This window comes from Chelonia mydas, chromosome 25, assembly GCF_015237465.2.
Source record: "Chelonia mydas isolate rCheMyd1 chromosome 25, rCheMyd1.pri.v2, whole genome shotgun sequence".
NCBI classification, from domain to species: domain Eukaryota; kingdom Metazoa; phylum Chordata; order Testudines; family Cheloniidae; genus Chelonia; species Chelonia mydas.
The window spans coordinates 9,075,960-9,096,920 of NC_057858.1; the positions used below are offsets into that span (position 1 = coordinate 9,075,960).

Consider the following 20,961-nt stretch of genomic DNA (forward strand, 5'->3'; position numbering starts at 1 on the left):
CTGTTGGGACTGGAAAAGGAGAGAATTCTTAGCTGCAAGGGCCATTTAATATTTTATGGACCTTCCTCTCTTACTTCTGAGAAAATCTTGCATATTCAGACATCGCCCCCGCCCCTTCCTTGCTTAAAGGAGAAGACTTGCTGCTCTTTCTAGGGTGGCTGGGATGGGAAGGGTCTCCTCGCCCTCCAGATGCTAGCACGCCCCAAAGGCTGGAGGCAGGCAAGGCCAGTAACGAAATCCAGTGTTGTTTGGGTCAGGCGAGGAAAGTTGTGTTCCTGTTCCCACCCTCCGAGCCAGGTGGAGAGCGTGGCGAGAGAGATTTTCTCCATGCACTTGTTAAGAGCCATTGGAGACAAGTGGGCACGGGGGATTGGGGAAGGAATCTGTGCGACCAAGGACATCAAAAGACCTGGATTTGGAATTTATCACTCAGACAAAATTCCTTCCTTGATTTGCTGGGGGACTGGACTAACATCCCTTCTGTCCTCTCCAGCTGTGCCAGGATTGGGAACTCGTCTCATGTTAACCTAGGCAGCTGGTCAGGCCAGAAGTTGCAAGGTCTAGGCTGCGGGGTGAGGGGGAGAGATACAGGATAAAAGCCACCATGAAATGGAGCTGTTGCCCATTCTTCGAGGTATAAAAACCTAGGCATCCCATGGCAGCCTGCCGGCCACTCTCCCTTCAGCGTTAAGGGTACTCCTGGGCATCCACTCTGCCTCACGTTGGAGGCACATGAGGGTTTCATCTCACCCTCTTAGGAACCAATGGCAAGAGAGGTGTGCAGTCTAGTAGTCCAAGCATGGTTCTGGGAGCCAGGAACTTCTAAGCCAGGGGTCTCAAACTCAAATGACCACGAGGGCCACATGAGGACTAGTACATTGGCCTGAGGGCTGCATCAGTGACCCCCCGCAGCCCCCACTCCACCCCTTCCATGAGGCCCCGCCCCACCTCTTTCCACCCCTTCCCTGCCCCCGATGTGCACCACGCCAGAGCCACTCTAGGTAAATGCTGGGTGGGGGGGGGCCACAGGGAGCTGGCGGGCCGCAGAAAATAACCCTGCGGGCCACATGTTTGAGACCACTGGTCTAAGCTCTGGTCCAGCATAGCTATATCGGGCAGGGGTGCGTGTTTTTTTTCCCCACTGTAGCCATGCCAACATAATTCATGCCAATGTAGACCAAGCCCAAGTCTTCCCTCTCTAACTCTGCAATAGCAGCCCTGCTGGGGTCAGCCAGTGCTGGGCTGGAACAGTCGGGGCTCCTCCAGTCCTCTCTCCTCTGAGCTGCAGCCCCGTGTGCTTGATTGGTCTGTAAGCTCCTCAGGGCAGGCACTGCATATTCAAGCACAGAGGTTGACAATACCCACTGCATCACACTTGAAGAGCATATAGCAGAGGGTGAGACGCACTACGGAGTGTAGCCTGCACAACAGAATTTAGTTACCCGGTATTGGAGCACTGAGCTGGAAGCAAACACGCAGCCTTTAAAGACAAAGCCATTTCCAACCCCCGAGGCGGTCCCTTCCTCTTATTAGTTCACAGCATTAGCCCCAAGGCCACCGAGAACGGAGCGGAAACCCCTAACTGAATCCCTTGTGCTCGGGCTGCCTGGAGGAACCCTCCACTCAGGATTGCGTGAGGGGTGTGATGTTTTTAATTTGTCTTCCTGGACTTTAATAAACAGGTCTCCAGCCCATGATTAGAAGGCAGCTTAAGAGCTCAGCAGGGACAATATTTCACTGGCCATATTTTCTCTGATGGATTAGAGCAGAGACGTTAAAAAACACAGCCCGGCCCAGCAAACCAAAACTAACAGCTGAGACTGTATAAACAGATTTTTATCTAGAAACAGGTCTAGGCTACCGCTGACCTATGGAAATTTCTCTCTCCCGTCCAAAGAGCTTCGTGGCAGGGGAGAGAGACAATTTTCAGAACACGGAACCCAGAGGTACAAAAGACAACAGGAAATCTCAACTGAAAAAGGGAAATTCTGCACATGATCCAGCATCAGCCAAGGAGGAAGAGATGCTACAGAAACAGGAAAGGTTTTTTTTTTTATAAAATAAAAACTGAGGAGGTCAAGTTTGTCCCAGAGCCCTCTGGGGACGTCTAACTGGTTGACTCCGATGCTGAAGGTCAAACAGAGAAGCTGCAGGACCCAGCTGCAGAAAGCGCTCTGTCTCTCCCCTAAAGAAGAGCTGTGGGATATTTAATAAGCAGCCTAGCGCTTGCTCTCCAGCTCTGGTTTCTCCTGGTGAAGCAGAACCATGCTGTCACTCTGATGTTGTCACTCCTCCAAATATTAGCAGCCGTTTACAGTCCCACAGTGCATTTCAAGTCAAGGAACTCCATGTGCTTCATCCTGCCAGGGAGGCAGGCATCACCACCACTGCAGAAGGGAGCGGGGGGAAGGGAGGGGATGGAGGCAGAGTCAGTGGCAGAGATGGAAATAGCCCCCAGGAATCCTGATTCCCGCTGGTCCCCTGCTCTACACACTCCACTCTGCTTTCAGAGGGGTGTCTTTGTTCCCACTTCACGGCCACTGCTCCTCCAATCTGGCTGGCTGACGGAGCCCGATGCCTCGCTCCCGTGATCAGTGTCTCCGGTGAAGCAGCAGAAGCTTCTGTGATAGTAAATCCAATCAAGAGTGGAATGAAGCAAGCCTCCCATCGGCAGGAAAGCACGGGCTTCAAAGGCTATTACACTGCATTCAATCGGACACCCTGGCTCTAACTCTACCGTGAGCAATACCCTGCTTCAAGAGGGAGGGAGACTCTAATGATGTAGCCGCAATACGTCTCTGTATCTGCACGAGCATGAAAGAGACCAGCCTTTCTCCTAGCATAAGTCTGCTTTCTCGAGTGCCCCCCAGAATCCTTTGCCCCAGCTCCCACAGCCGCTTGAAGCGGGGGAGTCAGGGGAAAAGGCCAAGCTGTTGACGGACCTCCTGTGTCAGACAGTGGGGTCGTGGCATGAGGATGGGGACTCCGGAGACCTGGGCTCTATTCCCAGCTCTAACATCCGCAGATCACGGGAAAGTCACAGGTCCTTTTGCCCCTCGGGTGCCCATTTGCAAGGTAGGGGAGAACGCTTTGGATCTGGCAGGGCTGTGGAGAGGCTGCGTTCGCACAGCTCACTCAGATAAAGAGGTACAAGGCGGCGTTCAGTGACCTTTTAGAGCCCCTGCTGGTAAGACGTGACTCTAATGCTCCCGAACAGGTTTAAAAAGGGAACCAGACAGCACCCAGAGATGGACTTTAAGACCCTGAACAGGGGGACCACGCACGCTAATGCAGTGGGCTGGCCTGGAAAGATGAGGTTTGCTTATTGCTTTATTTATCGGTTGAGTGAGCAATTCTCTGCCTACAAGGTGAGAGATGTGGGTGGAAAGACAAGGAACACATCGACGGTTCCCTCTTCCAGCTCCAAAATGTATTAATTATCCCTGGGCGGCTTCTGGCAGAGCAGAGAGATCGCTCCCTGATTAGGAGATGTTTATCAGGAAACTATAATGAAGGTGGGACACTGACACTGTGATTAATATTATATTTCAGCAAGATTTAAATGAAATGATCCATCATCCCAAAAGGAAGATCAGCAATGCCTGCTGCCAATTATCAGAGTGGCTTGGGGATAGGGGCTCTCGGGTAGAGAGCTGCAAATGAGCCAGTCACCTTGGCTTCCTGCTTACAATGAAAGCAGGTAAGGATAGGTAAGTGCAGTCTTCTTATATTTCACAGTCATTTCATAGTTTCTCACATACAATCTCTCCATACGCCGGCACTTTTCACTCGAGTTTGACAAAGATCAAGCTAAGCTTCACAGCATCACCTGTGTGGTATGTAAATATCCTCGTTTCACAGATGGGGACAATTAAGATAAGAAGGGACCTGCCCAAGGTCCAAAAACAAGCAGAGGTGGAAACAGAACCCAGGAGTCCAGAGTTTCTCTCCCCTGTTCTAAACACTAGACCAGGGCTATCAAGCCTGCATTCCTAATAAACTGGTTTTAATTGAAGTATTCTTCCATCTAGGTCATGGGATTCACCAGACACCCCGGGGAGATAACTATCTCCTGTACCCAAAGGCTCATATGGAGCAGAAAGGGGGAAATGAGGGAAAGCCATTCCATAACTCTGAAGTGAAGACTCACTCCCCCGTCCGAGGCAGGCAGGAAGGTTACCCCGCTCTTGGGAGGAAGCTATAGGAAATCTCTCTTTTTTTGATCAGGCCTAGTCTACATTTGGGGTTACCTGTTGCTTTTTGGTGGGGTTGCGTGTTACAACTTTCAACAAGGGTTCAACACCGTGGTGCAGAGCACGGAAGCCAGAAAAGTGACCGGCTACTGCAATCCGGGCTTGACTTCACTACACGTTCAACTGAATTTTAAATACAGAGCGTTACCAGTGGTGTGCAAGCAACTGTCACAGCAGCAGCGTCAGACCAGCAGCCTCAGCACTACGGCTTTTATGGTAATTTTCAGGGAGTTACCCAGAAGGCCCTGCAGCGGGAGAGATTTTTCTTGGCAGCGGTCCTAAAACAATGTTTTATGTTTGCGTATGTTATATGTAAATGTTTAAAAATAAAATAAACTGGGGATGGAGAAAAGATAGGATCTAACTGGCTGGCTTCTCCTGTTCTGTGATCACAGCATGGAAAGTGTAGTATGAAGAGAGGGGGAGTTGTGGTCCCTGCCCCGAGGAACACACAGTCTAAGGGTGGCGACGAAAGATTCCATTTTAGGGTATTGTTTTGCCTTACAGATGCTCCCCTTTGTGGGGGTCCAGCATAACAACACAGGTTAGTGCCCTCCCACTGCCATGAAGAGAGTCACCCCACGCAGCAGTAATTGGTGGGTGGCAGCCTCTTCTTGCCAAGCATTTAGCTGAACCACACCGCTTCTGATCCCCAAATAAGGGTTGTCGCCACAGCCTTCCCTGTCCTGCGCACACCTGATTGCTGCTGGTTTCCGACAAACGGCTATTTTACCGCAGAGCACAGAGCTTCCCCCCACCAAGGGACAAAAGCACCTCAGTCCCTCGGCTGAGCCGCTGTGGCACTTTGAGGGAGGCAGCTGGAACAGGGAAGAATTTTGGGGCACAAGGAAGGTCTCATTAAAAAAGAAAAAAAAAAGGATTCGTGACTGAACATGAGTCAGGTGTCCAAGAGGGCCAGCCAGGGGAGCAAGAGACTGATTTATATGAATGCTACAGAGGAAGAGGCGATAGTAGCCGTAATCCAGTTGCCCTACAATGTATCCATGGCTATGAAAACCCTGGGGAAACCCCCCCGCCCGAACCCACATTTCTTCCTCTTGCTTGATCTTCTGTTAAAAATTTCCCTTTTCTATTCTGAACTCCCAACAGATGAGGGAGAACTACACCCCCACCCACTTATCCCACGTCAGAATTCCCCACGGAAAGAGGCCTGACTGCACTGTTCCATTCACTCAGTGACCCGTCCGTTGCCATCACTTTCTCAGCATCCACAACGATTCCCGTCAGGGCAGAACAGGAACGTCACGTGGAGAGTAGGGACCTGTTGCCCAGTTTCCTACGACCTCCGCCTTTCCAACGGACAGGGAGGAAAGGGCGAAAACCCTTCCTCACGTGAATGACTAAAGCAGGCAAGCAGCTGTTAACAGAGAGAAGCCAGGAAGAAGAAAACCCTGATCAGCGTGGGCTCCAAGAAACACCATCCACTTAATTTAGATCTCATGAGCATAAAAAAGGAAACCAGATACAAGGGTGGTAGATGGAGAGCGAGATTAAGATTTAAGCTCCATTGGAGCTTTTTAAAAAATAAAATAAAATAAAATAATAAATAAATCAGTTCATGCAAAGTTTGCAATCCACACACAAGCACCACAGTGACACTGGAAAACCAGCAAAGGAAACCGACTATCCACAAAAGTGAAACTGATCAATACAGTTTAATTGTCACAGTGAGCACGAAACGCAGGAAAAACTAAGATGTTGGGGGGGGGGAGGAACAATAAATTAGGTTTTTATAATACTCTATGAAGTTATCAGCAACACAGGGATTTTTAATAGATTTTTTTCCTTTACAGTACCCGTTTAAGCAGTTAGCTCAAAGAGATGTTAAGATAAGATTTAACCATCTCAAATACCGAATTTTAAACAAGACCACTGTTTCCTGGAAGAGTTTATTCCATTTTGAGGAATCATGCACGTACCAAAGTATTATCGCCCCTCCCCTGCCCCATTTTGAACGCTGCAACTGCCAAGTTTATTGAGAGAGGATAAACAGCCACATAGGCACAGGTACTCGCCTCCAGAGATGGAGAGCGCTTTGCCTCCAGTTTTGGGACTTATGGACCCAGAGCATGGGGTTAACTCATGTAACCACACATCTCCTCACACGTTTACTGTTTGCAAACGGAAAAGAAAATGAAGTCCACGAAGAGTCAGGACATTCTTGAATTCAGGCTCCACCACATGCTGCTTAATACCGGGCCCCTTTGGACCCATTGCTGATGGATGCACAGAGGAGCACAAATGTCACCTGGGTGGGAGGGAAAAGGGGAGACAACCCAGACCATTTAGAAAGTTTATTAAAACATAGACACAAAGGCAGCACAAACGAGTACATTACAATGCACATAAGGTGGTGTGTGTGTGTGCGCGCACACACACACGTGTGTGAGAGATACACATACTATTTAGCACTGGTTTACATCAGAAGACTTGCATGGGTTTACCAGAACAGGTATTTAAAGTCAGTTTATTTACACCCATGAAAACTTGTAACGTAACGTAGATGCCCCTTAAACCAGCTTAACACTCACTGTAAATCAGTTTAGCAAGACACCAAATTAAACTAAACTGATTTAACCAAAGCTTAAGCCGGTTCAAGTGCATCTACATTAGTGGTTTGTCCAGTTTAGCTAAATTGATTAAAAACCCCATTCAGTTAAACCATAGCAAGTTTTCTAATGTACCCCAGTCCTTACACTTGCAAACACTGCCATGGAAAACTGAAACAGGCTGTATTATTAGTTATTTGCATCATAATAGCAGCCAGAGGCCCCGGCCTCGTTGTGCTAGGAGCTGTACAAACGTAACAAAGTTGGTCTCTGCCTTGAAGAGCTCACTATCCAAGTGTAAGACAAATGATTCAACAGACAGGGGGAACAGGAAAAGAGAGACCACAGTAGTCAGAGATGGAAAAATTGGGTCTGGCAAGGGGCATTCTGCTGAAAGGCAGGATATTACATCCCTAGCAGAGGGACCACAAAGATATGGCCAGGATCCAGAAGGGAGGTACATACTGATGTGCCTTCCAAGCCCTCAAGAGAGGCACATATCCCAGCACTTCAGTGTAGGGGCCTCTCCTCTGAAAGCCAACAGCTGGGCTCCAGTAACCCCTTGTCACCCGTCCCATTCCTCTCTGTAAACAAGCTGCCAGGGAAAATAAATAGTTACTAACATGGTCATTAATTGGATTTTGGCAGAGCTCTTCCAGGGCACTTCAGAGGAACCCATCAGATCTAAATGGACATGCCCATCAGCACGAAGTAGTGGGCCCCACAAAATGTTACACTTCAGTTGGGAAAAGGAAGCTGGTTTGGAACACGCCCAGCTTGTTTGTGGGGTATAATTCCAGGACTTAAAATGAAAGAATTTTTAAAGTTGTAATTGATTCTTACAATTATCTTTATATTACCGCAATACCTAGAGACCCCAACCAAGATCAGGGCCCTGCTGTGCCAGCACTGTCCAGGCAGCAAGACACAGGGCCTGGCTCACAGAGCTGATGGTCCAAGCAGAAGTCAGAGTGGCAGGGGAAGAGCGGACAGAGAAGTGGCTTGCCCAGGGTCACACAGCAGGCCAGCGTCAAAGCTGAGCAGGGAACTCAAGTTTCCAAATGTCTAGACCTGTGTGTGATGCATTCGATCAGGGGTTCTCAACCTTCTTCTTTCTGAGCCCCTCCCCAACATGCCATAAAGACTCCGCAGCCCACCCGTGCCTTTATATTTCTACATATAAAAACCAGAGTCGGCATTAGGGAGCAGCAAGCAAGGCCACTGCCCAGGACCCCACATCACAGGGGGCCCCACAAAGCTAAATTGCTCAGGCTTCCACTTCAGCCCCAGGTGGCAGAGTTCAGGGCCCCGGCCTTCAACCCCTCATGGCGAGGCTTCAGCTTTCTGCCCTGGGCCCCAGCGAGTGCAACACTGGCCCTGCTTGGCCCTGAAAGCTGTTCACAGCCCCCACAGGGGGCCCTGGACCCCTGGATTAGATCACAATCTCTAGATTAAAGTCAAAGCACCGGGATCCTCAGACGGGGGGGGGGGGGGGGGGGGGGGGGGGGGTATTTGTGGAATGCTTTTTGTTTTTTAAATCATGCAGACATTTATAAGTTCCAGCAGGTTTCATAACACCCTTTAGACTCAAAATTCAAAAGTACCCATTTAATGCAACTGAATAACCTCTGTCGGCCACAGATCTGGATTGCCAACGCGGACGTGGTTAGGGCTGGCTTCACTGTACCTTACCCTGCAATCTTGTAATTGCTACAAAAAATTATATTTTAATTAGAAACTAAGGTTCGGGATACAATCCATATGCTGTGGCGGGCCAAAGGAGATCACTCCAGTGGACAAGCTGTTTCATCTCCCTGCCCACTCAGTCCCCAAAGAGCATGGAATAGTGGATGAACAGCTGTGGAAGCCATATACATTTACTTTATAGTAAGCAAAGCAGTTAGATGGGACTTGTCCAGTTGCATCGGGTTAGGCAGATTTTTTTCCAGAATGTTGAACCTACCAGGGGCACAAGGCAAACTAGAGCCAGAAAGGATTCCCATCCAGACGCCCATCTCTAGCTAACCCAATGCTTATCATGGTCTCAGCCCACTGTGTGGTGTCAAAGCGTTAGTCTATTTAGCTACCTGGGCCAAGTGCTTCAGGGTGTCCCTGTTGGGTTACGCCACATGAGCCCGGTAAGCTGTCGGACCAAACGCTGCGTTATGCTGCCATGAACTGGGCTGGCCTTTCTTCATCATTACCTGCCAAATCAGGAAAACTGGACTTTCAGTGGTCTTACCACCACCAGGTGACTAACTCTGCGAGTCAGGCCTAAAACCGGATTTGGAGAATGCCCAGTCTGCACCCGATTTGGGATATTTGAGTCAGTCTGTGTCAACGCTCCTGAACAGACCTGGGATGGGAGCAATCAATCCTAAACCATCCCTTTCCATAAATACCTTTTAAACACGGAGACCTGGGACCGTGCCCTGAATCAATAACAATGTATCAGCTGCTCTAATGACCTGCCTAGCTGGACATCGGAGATCTCTTTATCCCAGGTGAAGATAAAGACAACAGAATTCAGAGTGCATTTCACTGCGACAATTCACACTGCATGAAGAAAGGGATATTTTCCCCTAAAAAAAAAAAAAATCAAGTGAATGTTATTCATTGCCATTGAGAGAAAAACCAGACCCTTTCTCCTTTAGGACACAAGCTGCATTCAGCCTCTCTTCCATACTGGCCTGAGATGGTTAAATTGCAAGTCCCTTGGAGCAGGGACCGTCTTTTTGTTCTATGTTTGTACAGCGCCTCGCGCAATGGGGTCCTGGGCCATGACGGGGGCTCCAATAATAGAAATAATCAATCCATAGAGGCTAGGGAAATGCAGTCTCACCGAATTATCTTAGAAGGGGTTTACAAACATTAGCTAAGACTTACCCCTACTGCTGCAAGGCTGGTAAGCAGTAACCCCATTTTACAGATGGGTTTACCGACACCCAAAGAGGCCGAGTGACTTGCTTAAGTTCTCACAGTAAGCCAGTCGGGAACAGCGCCCAGGAGTCCTGACTCCCAGTCGTCCTGTCCTAGCCTCTCGATCAGACTCCCCTTTGACAGAGCAGGGAGTTCAACCCAGGAGCCAGTCCTGTCCATCTCCTGCTCTACCCACTGACCACACTGCTTCTCAGTGCTCACTACTCCACCTGCCTCCTCCTCGTAGTGAAGATTAAAATGTTCTATAAAGAGGATTTTTCACATGCAAACAGGCCTGCTCAGTCTCCTTCCCAGGACATTTAACTGGAGTCCGTTAGCAAAGCAAAACAGGAGTATTATTTCAATTCGAGATGCCTATTATTCCACTAGAAAAATGTATGCCTTTCCCCTTGTGAAATATGGGACCTCGCTGCACACAGGAAGGAGGAAAGTGCCAGCAAACTCATTGGTTAATAAATCAATCTGGCAGGGAACAATTAACAGTTTCCAATAATCAATTAGGCAGGAGCAGCAATTCTTTCCCATCCAGCAATTGATCTGAAATATGGCCCCTTTTGTAATTACCGCCAGTTGGGTGTGTTTCGGCACAGTGCACGGCCAGCTAATGGCTGCAGGCTTGGCAGCCCACTCTGGATGCACTGAGAATCAGGCTGGGCGGGGCATTGTTGCTCACGAGTCACACCCTGACCCCAAGCCAGGCCTTATATTTCAATAGCAAAGGGAGACACGAATGCAGGGGACTGGCATTCAGCCTCCTGTTTAGGATCAAGGCACTCCTGGAAGCCAGGCAAGCCATAGGGGTACTTTGCACTTCATCTGAGGATCTCAAAGCCTTTCACAAATGTAAGTTAAGCTTCCCAGTACCTCATGGGTAAATACGTTACACCCATTTTACATATGAGGAAAGCAGAGGCAGGGGTAAAATCAAGCAATATACCCACGGTCACACAGTAAGTCAACAGGCAGGTTGTGATTAAAACCAGCGCTCACGACTCCTGGCCCTATGCTTTCGCCACCAGACCACATAGGACAGGCACATATGACAGCTTCACATGCAAAACACTGGATATTGACTGCAAACAAATGGCACTGCGATGCGTCCTGCTGTTTGGGATGCAGGACTTCAGAGAACAAGGATTCTCCTTCTCAACCCTACTACTTCATAAGCGACCTCTCAGCAGGAAGCAAGATGCTCTGTCCTAGTCCCAGAAACACCTAGAAGTAGTTTTGGTCCAAGCAGGTAATGACCAGTTGCTTCCCACAACCACACTCCAGACAGGCTGCAAGAAATCAATCATTTCAGCCCCAAGCACAAAACCATCCTCCCTTTGGGGTCGATGCAGCCTGCATGGGGTTCACAAGAAGGTAATCAGAATGACCCCTAACTAGAAAGTCTTCTTGTCCCTCCCACCCTGAGCCAGCACCTCTCCGAATGCTGAGCACTGGAATCCACTGTACTCGGAGGACATCCAGAATCTGAACAGGGGAAGGAAAAGGTGGACACCCACTTTTTCTGCCTTCATCCCCCTTCCAGACAATAAGGCTGGGGAGGAGCGATGCCATTGGAGCACTGAAGTAGAAGGAAAGAGAATGGAAAATATCTTCTCGACCCCCTCGACATGCGCACACCTGCCCCCCACTCACGAGAGGGCCCAGGAAAAGGAGAGAAGCGGTTGGCCAGTATGGTCCCACCCAGCGCAGAGAGAAGCGATAGTGAGTCATGCCAAATGCAGATGAAGGATGGTTATATTGCTAAGCTAGGACTTGAGACCTAGGCTAGATTCCCAGCTCCACCACAGACTTCCTGGGTGACCCTGGGAACGTCACTTAAGTTTCTGCTCATCCCCTGTAAGGGGGGGCTAATAGCACTGCCCCACCTCACAGGGATGCTAGCATTAAAGACTGCAAGGTACTCGATACTACACATAGAAGTATATTAAATAGAGCAGACACAAGAGGACACCACCCACTAAGGGCACTTGCCCAAAGATATGGGTCTGTGACGAGATGGGAAAGCAAGCAAGGGGGTGGGAAGTGGAAGAGCTGAAGGAGGCAGCGTGGGATGGGGTAGCGCTCCCCACAGGAGATGGAGCACACTGCTGGTTGGCATTGCTCAGAGCGGAAAGGCTGCCCTGCCTCCCAAGCGTTTGCAGCCAGAGGGTTTTCTCATCCTACATTGATGTTCTTGCCTATAAACCCTGCAAGAGTGCCGAACGCAGGAGGCTCCTCCTCCAGGGGGCCATCCTTGGTGATTCAGAGCAGCCACACATTTCCCAGAGCCTCCCGCCTCCCCATCATTCCAGGGGGACCAGAGACCTCCTGTCTTTAAAGTCACCAAGTCCACAGCTCTCCCCCATGGGCTTAGTGACCCCAGCATCTGCTTCTCACAGTCTCATTCTCTTGGTGATGGGGAGGGAAATGGAATTAAACACACAAGCTTATCCTTGTGGCCAGTAATTTCTTTAGTGCCTGCCAGCTCAAAGAATCCAGAGCACATGCCTACAGAGGCACTGAAATGCAGCCACCTCGCTGGTGGAGCACAGTAGTTATGCACAGCAAAGAGGAAAGGAGAGAAACGGAGAGTCTGGCCAATGACACCTGGGCCTTGGGACCTTTAGCATCCAAGCAGGTCAGAGCTCAGTTTGTCGAGGGCTCAGCTGAAGGAGCAGACGTGCACAAGCCATTGAATTCCACCTCCTGCTCAGACCAAGCTCCTTCCACTCACAGCAAGCACACGTGGGATCTGAAGTGCGACACAGTTCTGCACCGTGAGTCACTGGTTAATTTGCACCCTATGAGAAATGAAAAATTGACTGTTTTTACCGTTTTCCCCTGAAGTTCCTGAAACACGGTTCAAGACGAGAATCCTGTTAACTCTGTCTCCAGAGCATTTTGCTTTGTGTGGCTTCTAGGCAACTGTTGCCACAGCTGCTGCAGTGTTAGATTGATTGGCTACCTGATGGTCAGTCCCATTCGTGATGGCGACCCGCAGCTTATATCAGCCACCATCCCCGCAAGGCATTCCACAGTCATCTGCCTCCCAGCACACCAGCCAGCATCACGCCAGGGGGGCAGCAGCTGTCCCACCACGACACACCCCGAGTTCCATGTTCCGGCCCGGTGACACACACAGAATCCACCTCTTCACTGATCAAGATGGTGTATTTCATTCAGAAATCAAACCCCTCCCCACTCCTTCAGCACCTTCTCCAGATTAAAGAGCATTTTACCACCCCCATCCCGTCAGCAGCGCTTCGCTGGATGTCTCCTACACAACCGTCAAGCCACGTGGCTTTTGCAAACAGGGGTGGATTATATTCCAATCTGACGTGACTCAGTGTTTAAGATTCAAACCCCGCCCAGGCAAATCCAGACACTGTGCCTGGTGCCATCTCCTCGGAAAGATGAAGTTGCCATGTCACTGGGGTTTTTTGGGGTCAGACTCTGCAGGGGGCACATCACCCTCAGAGTAAAGGGATGGGCACACTGTCACCAAGACATTGGAGGTACTTTTCACAGCCACCCCCTACTTGTCTTGCAAGCGAGTCAGGCTGGAGCTGGGCTTGCCCTCTGCTTCAGCTCTGAGTGCAAATTAAAAAGTACATACACACAGAGAGAGCAAGATGGGTAGAAAGAGAGAGACATGGCATTGGGAAGCTCCATCAATAATTTCTAGACATAGGGGACACAACAGGAAGACGCTGCCTTTTATCATTCCCTTTTGGAAAAGTTTTTGGTTTTTTTTTTTTGGGGGGGGGGGGGGGTTGGAAAGCACACACAGTGTTCGTTTCTGTTCAGCTAGCCAGCACTACTCTGACAACCCCACCTCCCTGGAGAGCTCAGCTTCCCCAGGGAAAGAGAGGGGAACCCAGCTGTATCTCTTAGCAAGAGCAGGCAGCCAGAAGCCAGGGGAGGAGGGTACGCAAGCTTTTAGTGCCCAGCGCTAGGCAAGCAGCAGTTGCAAGTCCGCTGGAAGTCAGATGCAACCGCTTTAAACCAAGGGGGGGGAGGATTCAGCGGTGGGTGGAAAATGTAAACCGCCCATGCTGCAAACATAAGGGGGGGGGGGGGAGGCAGGGAAGGACACAGAACCAGGATCAGAGGTCAGACAGTGCAGGCAGCACCTCTGCAGGGTTGATGAAAACCATTTTCCTTTTAGAGATGCTTGCCCCGAGTCTCTTAGCATTTGTTCCTAGTTCCTCATCGCCCTTGGAACAAAGCACGACTGCATGTTAATGTTTTATACTATTATTCTAACAGCAATGCCAAAGACTAAAAGCAAGAGCAGTTCCTTGCAGAGCAGGAGATGCTGCACTCCCTGAATACTTGGATGGCTCTGCAAAAAAAAAAAAAAAAGACTAATAAAAAAATCCAAGCCAAACACACTGACTCCACATCCTAATATTTTCAATTGGTTTTGATTGATTCTGTAAATTGTGCTTTAATGCAGTCAGGAGAAAATTGCTCCAAGCTGAAAACATTAAAGCTTTGTCAATTATCCCCCAAACACGTTCGGTTTACTTCTCTTCGGTTTTAGTACGTTCCTCCACTCTGCATTGGTAAGACACAGGCATCACAGATGCAACAATAGGCTTCAGGGATCCAAGAGTCATCAGGACTTACATTCCCCCCCAGCAAACCAGTGGTTTTGTGCAGTCCTGTCTTCTGGGACTGGGGCAGAGCCAATTCCCCTCCAAACCGAGACAGCAGAAGCACCACTAAAAGCAGACCCATAATTTCACTTTGTCCTTCTCATCCAAGGATCAGAGCACTTCAGAAACGTCGACTGATCGTCAGCACTCCCTCTCAGCCGTGGCAGCATCGCTCGGATACACCCACTTTACAGATCTGGTGCAAGGCAGAAGCAACTTGCCCAAAGTCACACCGGGAGTCAGCGGCAGAGCCCAGGAGTCCAGAGGCTAATGAGAAAACCACGCCTCCCAGAAGGAGGCTGTCGTTAAGGAAGGGAACCAAATACGAGGGTTTGGCTGACAATTAATATGCAGCACAGAGGTAAGAGAAGAGCTATTCACTCATCAACTGCTACTGCTCCCACTCATAGCCCCCTGACTTTTATTGGAAAGAAGAGATTCTCCAATACATACCGTACCTTCCATCTCACACCCAGCTGCTCCACCACACAAGAAGCCACAAACACAACGGAAGCCAGCACATTCTCTCAACAGCGTTTAATTTCAATTCCAAGAAAAAGGGATGAAGCACGTCAATGGATGAGCTCTCAGCTGTCCCCTTTCCCACCAACACTTACAGAGAGAGAGAGAGAGAGAGCGCGCGCACGCATGCGAGAGCGAGTGCACACTCACTACACCAACACACGCCTGAGGTCCCATCCCGGTAAAAACCCTGCGCTGGCAGGATCCACAATGGCCACGGATCGGGATGTGGCATTAGCTCAGAAGTCACGGCTGGAAGCAGCGAGTGGCATCTTTGCGGCTCAGAATGCTTGGTGGCCAATTACCTTCCACCCCCTCGCCCACACTGCCCCCAAAAAGTCGATTACTATGTCCTTAAAGATCAGGGTTTCTTCAGCCCCAGAACTACACAGAACGTATCAATACAACAGACTGACAGGGGATAATGTAGAGGGCAAACAACCTCACACAAAGGAATAAAAGATCTTGAGCACGAGGGCTATGGAGGTTCCCTTAAAGAGAAGAAGCGACCCTAATACTCTCTTCCCCTCCTCCCCATAGCCAGTCACCGTCACATGCAAAAAGCAAGACGACACACCTGAGAGCCATCCTTCTGTGCGGAACTGACAGAGAAGAGGGTGTTTTTTAATCCATCAGCGTTTCCAGTTGAACACCACAGACCGATGCTGTCGGCAGAGTAGGTACTACCGGAGGCAGGCCTGGAGACCTTATCCTGTGATAAATCCATTTGGTTCTGACAATATTCTACCACTCAAACACTACAGGTCGTTTTACTCATCATCTGGCTGCATCCAGCAGCTTCCCCCACCCGGCCACCCCACGCACCTAAAAACAAAGGGGAGCCACTGAAGTGCCAATTTACAGGCAGTGCATTGCTGATGGAGAGTGGAGGGGGTGGGGGAAGTCTCTTAAAGACAAGAAGTTAGAGAGGAATTGGCTCTGCTGTCTGTCAGTCAGCTGCAAGAGGAGCAACCTGAAACGTTACAAATTGGTGTCAAGGGTGAAGAAGAAGTTAGTTTTCGAACTAAGTGAGGTGGGAAGAAGGGCGAAATCATCTCCCCGCAATGACTTCCCTGTGATGCTGCGAGCTGAGGTCATGGCATCTCTCTGCGTACTGCCTCACTTTCCTAGGCGGTTTCTCATTCCCCTCCGTCCCCTTTCTCCACATTGCACCTAATTATGCCAATCCTCCACAGGATTAGAGCACCATTAGACACAGCAGGTAGAAATCCTATTACCAGGAGTGTGGGGGCAGCTTCAGTCTACAATGCTGGAACCTGGCTCGGAGAGACTGCAATTGTCATCTGTTGCCTGTCTCCCTCCATCATGGTATTTCACCCACCCCTCCTTTGGAGAGGCACAGTTGCACTATTGTTGGTATCGGAAACCCAGATTATAAGCGATCACTGTAAAATCCAGGTTTTGTAATAACCTGGGCTTCTGGCATCTCTATAACTCTGAGCCTTTGTTAATTTTATTTTGTTAGATCCTACCTGGCAGGTGGCTGTAATCCTACAAGAGTGTCACCAGTTGCACTTACTTGCCTCGGATTTGTGTGTATGCGCACACACACAGAGCGCACCATACCTTTTTAAATGGACCATATGCAAATGCCTGTGACCCTTTTCTGACTCCCAATTTGACTGTAGACTCTCTCTTTATTAACAGCCATATGAGACCTCAAATACCTTTGCAGTGAGCAAGCACAGACACAAAGCACCACACACCTGTTAAACAGGAATATAAAAAGAACCTGGATTCCCAAAACCCATTAATAACCCCCCTGGCTGAAGCAGCAAGTGCCTAACAGGGGAAAGAATTGACCGTTTGCCTCATTTTTTCCCCAAAAGGGCTGCCCAAATCAATCAGGTGTTTTAACAGTGCATGGCTAAAGCCGGAGGCCTCTCCCAGGGATGCTGGTGTCACACCCAATTTCCGTGAGATTAAAAAACCCAATTCAAAAGCCACACACGCAGGTCTCTCTCAGATCCAGAGCGGAAATATGAATGCAGCTTGGACAAAACGGAGTATTTAGTAGAATATATACGGTAATCAAAGACCAGCCCCCTCCTCCCCCCCCCCCCCCCCCAAACACTACAAAGGGTCTAGCAATCACATCGACTCAGCGCCAGGCAAATCCAGGATTCCAGTCGAAGGCTGGCTACACGGAGAGCCAGCCTGAACGAACCAACTTGCCGGCAGAGGCTTTTCAGACCCTATATACAGGTGCAGCAGCAGGTAAAATACACCAGCCTATTTCCCTGATTGAAGGAGAGAACGCTGATCTCCTACAGAGCCAGCCCAGAGGGAGGGGTCAGTGGGAAGCAGATTAAGCTCTCTTATTCAGGGCTGGAGATAACCAAATCCCAATTCGCTCAGATAGGGCCCCTCTCAGCATGTGCCATGTCCCCTTTCCTGTCCAGTTAAGCCATGCCAAATAAATACATAAAACCCAAACCACAGAGAAATTAAGAAGTGCAACTCAAGAAACCCCGGGTGTCTTTTAATGATGAACCAAAGAGCAAGAACCAACGGAAAAGAAAAAAAAAAAAAAAAAGCCAGAGCAGGAGGTACAGCTACCAAGACCCAGGACGCCCCCTTGGGAACAATGCAATCAATCCAAACACACCCAGATACACAGTGAATGCAGGCAGGAGCAGTTTTCAGGAAGGCTGGAGGGAGGGATCCGTGTTCCCACTCCCCACCCTCGGGCAGCGCCATATGGTGATTTAGGGGGTGGCCACACAAGGCAACTAAAAAGATAACAGGAAAGATGGTGTCTGTTTCCACCAAGCCCGCCGATAAGGGATGATACAATTAGGGAGGGTCCTACAAGTCACACGGAGCTGCGATGAGCGAGAGCAACCCTTCCAAACAAGCAGAGGAAACGAGGCTCTTTGGACGCTTGCTTACAAGAGTAAAAGACAGGGGACACACAGCAGCCGCCCCTCTGTTAAAAGACGAACAAGTTACTTGGTTACACATCAAGAGTTTCCGCTTTTCAAAACGTTTACTGCTCCAGCCCCAAGTTAAGCAGCGTCTACACCGAAGTGAGATGTCAGGGTTATTTCTCCATCTCTTATGTGATTCGTTCCCTTTTCCTGGACACGGCTAAGCCATTTGTGGCTCATAAAGGTACTTCAGAGGAACAATTCCCCGTCCTTTTGAAATACACCAGATAGCACGTATTAAACTACCCACTGGGGAGGAATATCACCCCAAGATCTCCTCTAAGAAGGGATTTTTCAAACCCCCACTGCAGGTGCCTGGGCACGTACCACGATTTTTTGAAGCCACCTTCTGATCAGCAAAACATACAGGCCATTTACAATGCCTCTGGGGAGTGGAGAAATAGAGACCAGGCTTGGTGTCTACGTGATGGAAAGGAAAGCTGTGACAACGACAATACGTGCTTGGGCGAGGGGTAGAAAAATCACATGGGGAAAGAGACCTACTCGTGCACAGGATGGCACGAGCTACATGACGCCACAACGGGACCCACGAGCAGTGGTGGCTCTGGGGGTAAGCCGACGAAGCAACTGCTTAGGGCCCCAAGCAGCTCAAGGAAGCCCCAATTTAGTATTACCCCCAAAATACCGTTCCTCTCTTTTAATGCAGACCACACAAGTGTATTTCCATGTGCTGGGCTGCTATATTTTTGGGTTCATGGAAATAATGCAATTAATATTTTTAGGGGGCAGGCGAAAGGGATCAGGACCGCCAACATATTCCTGTTTAAAGTCTCCAGTGGGCTAACATCACCTCTGTCCATAAGGCATAGCCTGCAAGGAGTTGTGGGGAACACAATGTGACCCAGGCAACAAGCCAGGGTGCACCATGAGTGCGCAGGCCTGCCGAGCAGGGGCAGGCCACACGCATGCCATAAGAGGCATGAGACATGGGAAAGGCATCGCCATGGGGCAACATGTCAACACAACCAGAGCAGAGCGGGCAATGGAGCTAACGAGGCAGCAGGTGAGCTGAGCAGGATTTCTGGTGCCCAGGGGAAGAGGCGCTGAGTCAACAGAAGGGGGCAGGATGCCCACAGGCTGGGGAGCAAAGCTGGACACTGGCGGCTGTGCGTGGAAGCTGGAACGTGGGGGACAGGCTGGGCTATGCACATCGCAGGCTGGAGAAGGGGTGTTTCTGGAGAGTGGGAGGCTGTTTCCTTGTGCGGAGAGGGAGGAGAGCAGGGCAGCAGGGAGGGAGGAGAAGCAATGGGGGGGATCCTCAGGACTGGCAGGGTGGGGGGAGGCAAGGAGTGGATTCCCTCGTGGGACTTATCCACAGACCTCAGGCATTGCAACCTCTCCCAGCAGCATCGCCTGCAGCAGTCAGGGCACTGGGAGGAGCTCCTTGCCAGCAGCCTCCTCCCTGGTACCCAAGTGCAACGCCTGCCAAGGATGCAGCTCCCCACCCTCGCCAGCGCAATGGCCGGTTGCACCAGCGGCGCATCTTCAGCGCCCAGCTCAGCGCAAGCCCGGAGCCAGCCTCCTCCGCCGCCACGGCCGGGTCCCAGCGGAGCTTCCCCCCTCCCGAATCCCCCGTGCAATGCTCAGGGCTCCGCAGCGGAGCTTCCCCTCTCCCGTCCCTTTGTACCCAGCGCCTGGCTGTCCCCAGCGCATCCTTCCCGAGCCTGCCAGAGCGAGCGCCGAGCGCCCCGGAGCCTCCCCTGCCCGGTGCAATCTGCTCCTTCCCCGGTGCAATCCGCCCTGGACTCGGATGCACCCTGCCTTCACCCCAGGGGAGCCCCTCCCCAGCGCTTTCCTGCGCCCTATCTGGAGTGAACCCCCCGATGCTTGCGCGCGATTTTCCTGCCTCCTCAGGACAGCCTCACTGCAACCTGCCTCCTGCCCAGCACGGCCCCCTCCCCAAATCTACCCTCCCCCTCTCCCAGCGCAATTCTCACCTCCACCCACTGCAATCTGGCCCGAGTTCAATTCCCCCCACTCCCCAAATCTCCAGAGCTCGGGCGCTGCCTGACCCTGTCCCCAACGAAGCCCCACCCCAATTCTCCATCGCAACCTGCCCCCCCCCACTGTAACTCCCGATGCTCCGCTACAACCTCCCCGCTTCTGCTCCGTTGCACCCTCTCCCCCCGCAATGCACCCTGCCTTGCTGCTCCAATCCACCCTGGCCCAGCACCCCCTCAGAGCTCCTTTGCAATCTGACCCCCATGTAACCCCCCCCCCTCTCCTGCTCCACTGCAACCTCCCCACACCCCAATCTGCCCCCCATGAAACCCCCCTGTCCTGCTCCATTGCAATCCCCCTGCTGCTCCAATGCAACCTCCCCACGCCCCTACGGCTCCATTGCAACCCCCCCCCCCAGTTCACCCCTCCTCCTGCTCCATTGCAACCTCCCCACGCCCCTAAGGCTTCATTGCAACCCCCCCCCCCCAGTGCACCCCTTCTCCTGCTCCACTGCAACCTCCCCACGCCCCTAAGGCTCCATTGCACCCCCCCCAGTGCACCCCCCCTCCTGCTCCATTGCAACTCCCGCTGCTCCCGTGCAACCTGCCCCACACCCCCCCAGGGCTCCAGCGCATCCCCCACCCCTTACCTGCCGGCTGGGCTGCCCGCTCACATCCTCGCCCGCCGTCCGGCCGGAGGAGGCGCCTTAATCCCGGGCAGCCCCCTCCTCCCCCGGACCCGCTCGGCTCCCGGCTGAGGATGCTGCGCGGAGGAGGGGGCGGGCGGGCGCGCGGGGGACACTGCGGCTCCGGCTCCCTCCCGGGCTCCAGACACTCTCACAGGTGATGTCATTCCCCGAGCCTCCGCCGCCTGACGTCACCGGGGGGCGGGGCCCAACGGCGGGGGTGGGAGAGGGGGCGGGGCGGGCAACGTCACCGCGGAGGCCAGGGAAGCCGGCCCCGCGAGGCCGGCCAATGGCAGGGCGGCGCCGCCGTCACGCGGGCAGGGCGGGCCGCGGGGGCGGGGGGGGGGGATTTAAAGGGCGAGGCGGACGCGGCGCACGTGGGCGCGGGAGCACGTGGCGCGAGGGGGGTTCGAAGGCGGGGCATGG

General features: G+C 51.4%; 1 protein-coding gene across 26 annotated transcripts in view; it reads right to left on the minus strand.

The window, feature by feature from the left end:
• Positions 1-20,727, minus strand: part of PTPRS (protein tyrosine phosphatase receptor type S) — a 243,923-nt gene extending 223,196 nt beyond the window's left edge. For 15 of the 26 annotated variants that reach the window (XM_037885504.2, XM_043535968.1, XM_037885501.2 and 12 more), the window contains exon 1: positions 20,500-20,711. The gene's annotated coding sequence lies outside the window, so the exon portion shown is untranslated. Of the gene's footprint in view, positions 1-20,499 lie in introns of all 26 variants that reach the window. The other 11 variants (XM_037885515.2, XM_037885514.2, XM_043535974.1 and 8 more) reach the window with 4 other exon arrangements.
• Positions 20,728-20,961: the final 234 nt, after the last annotated feature.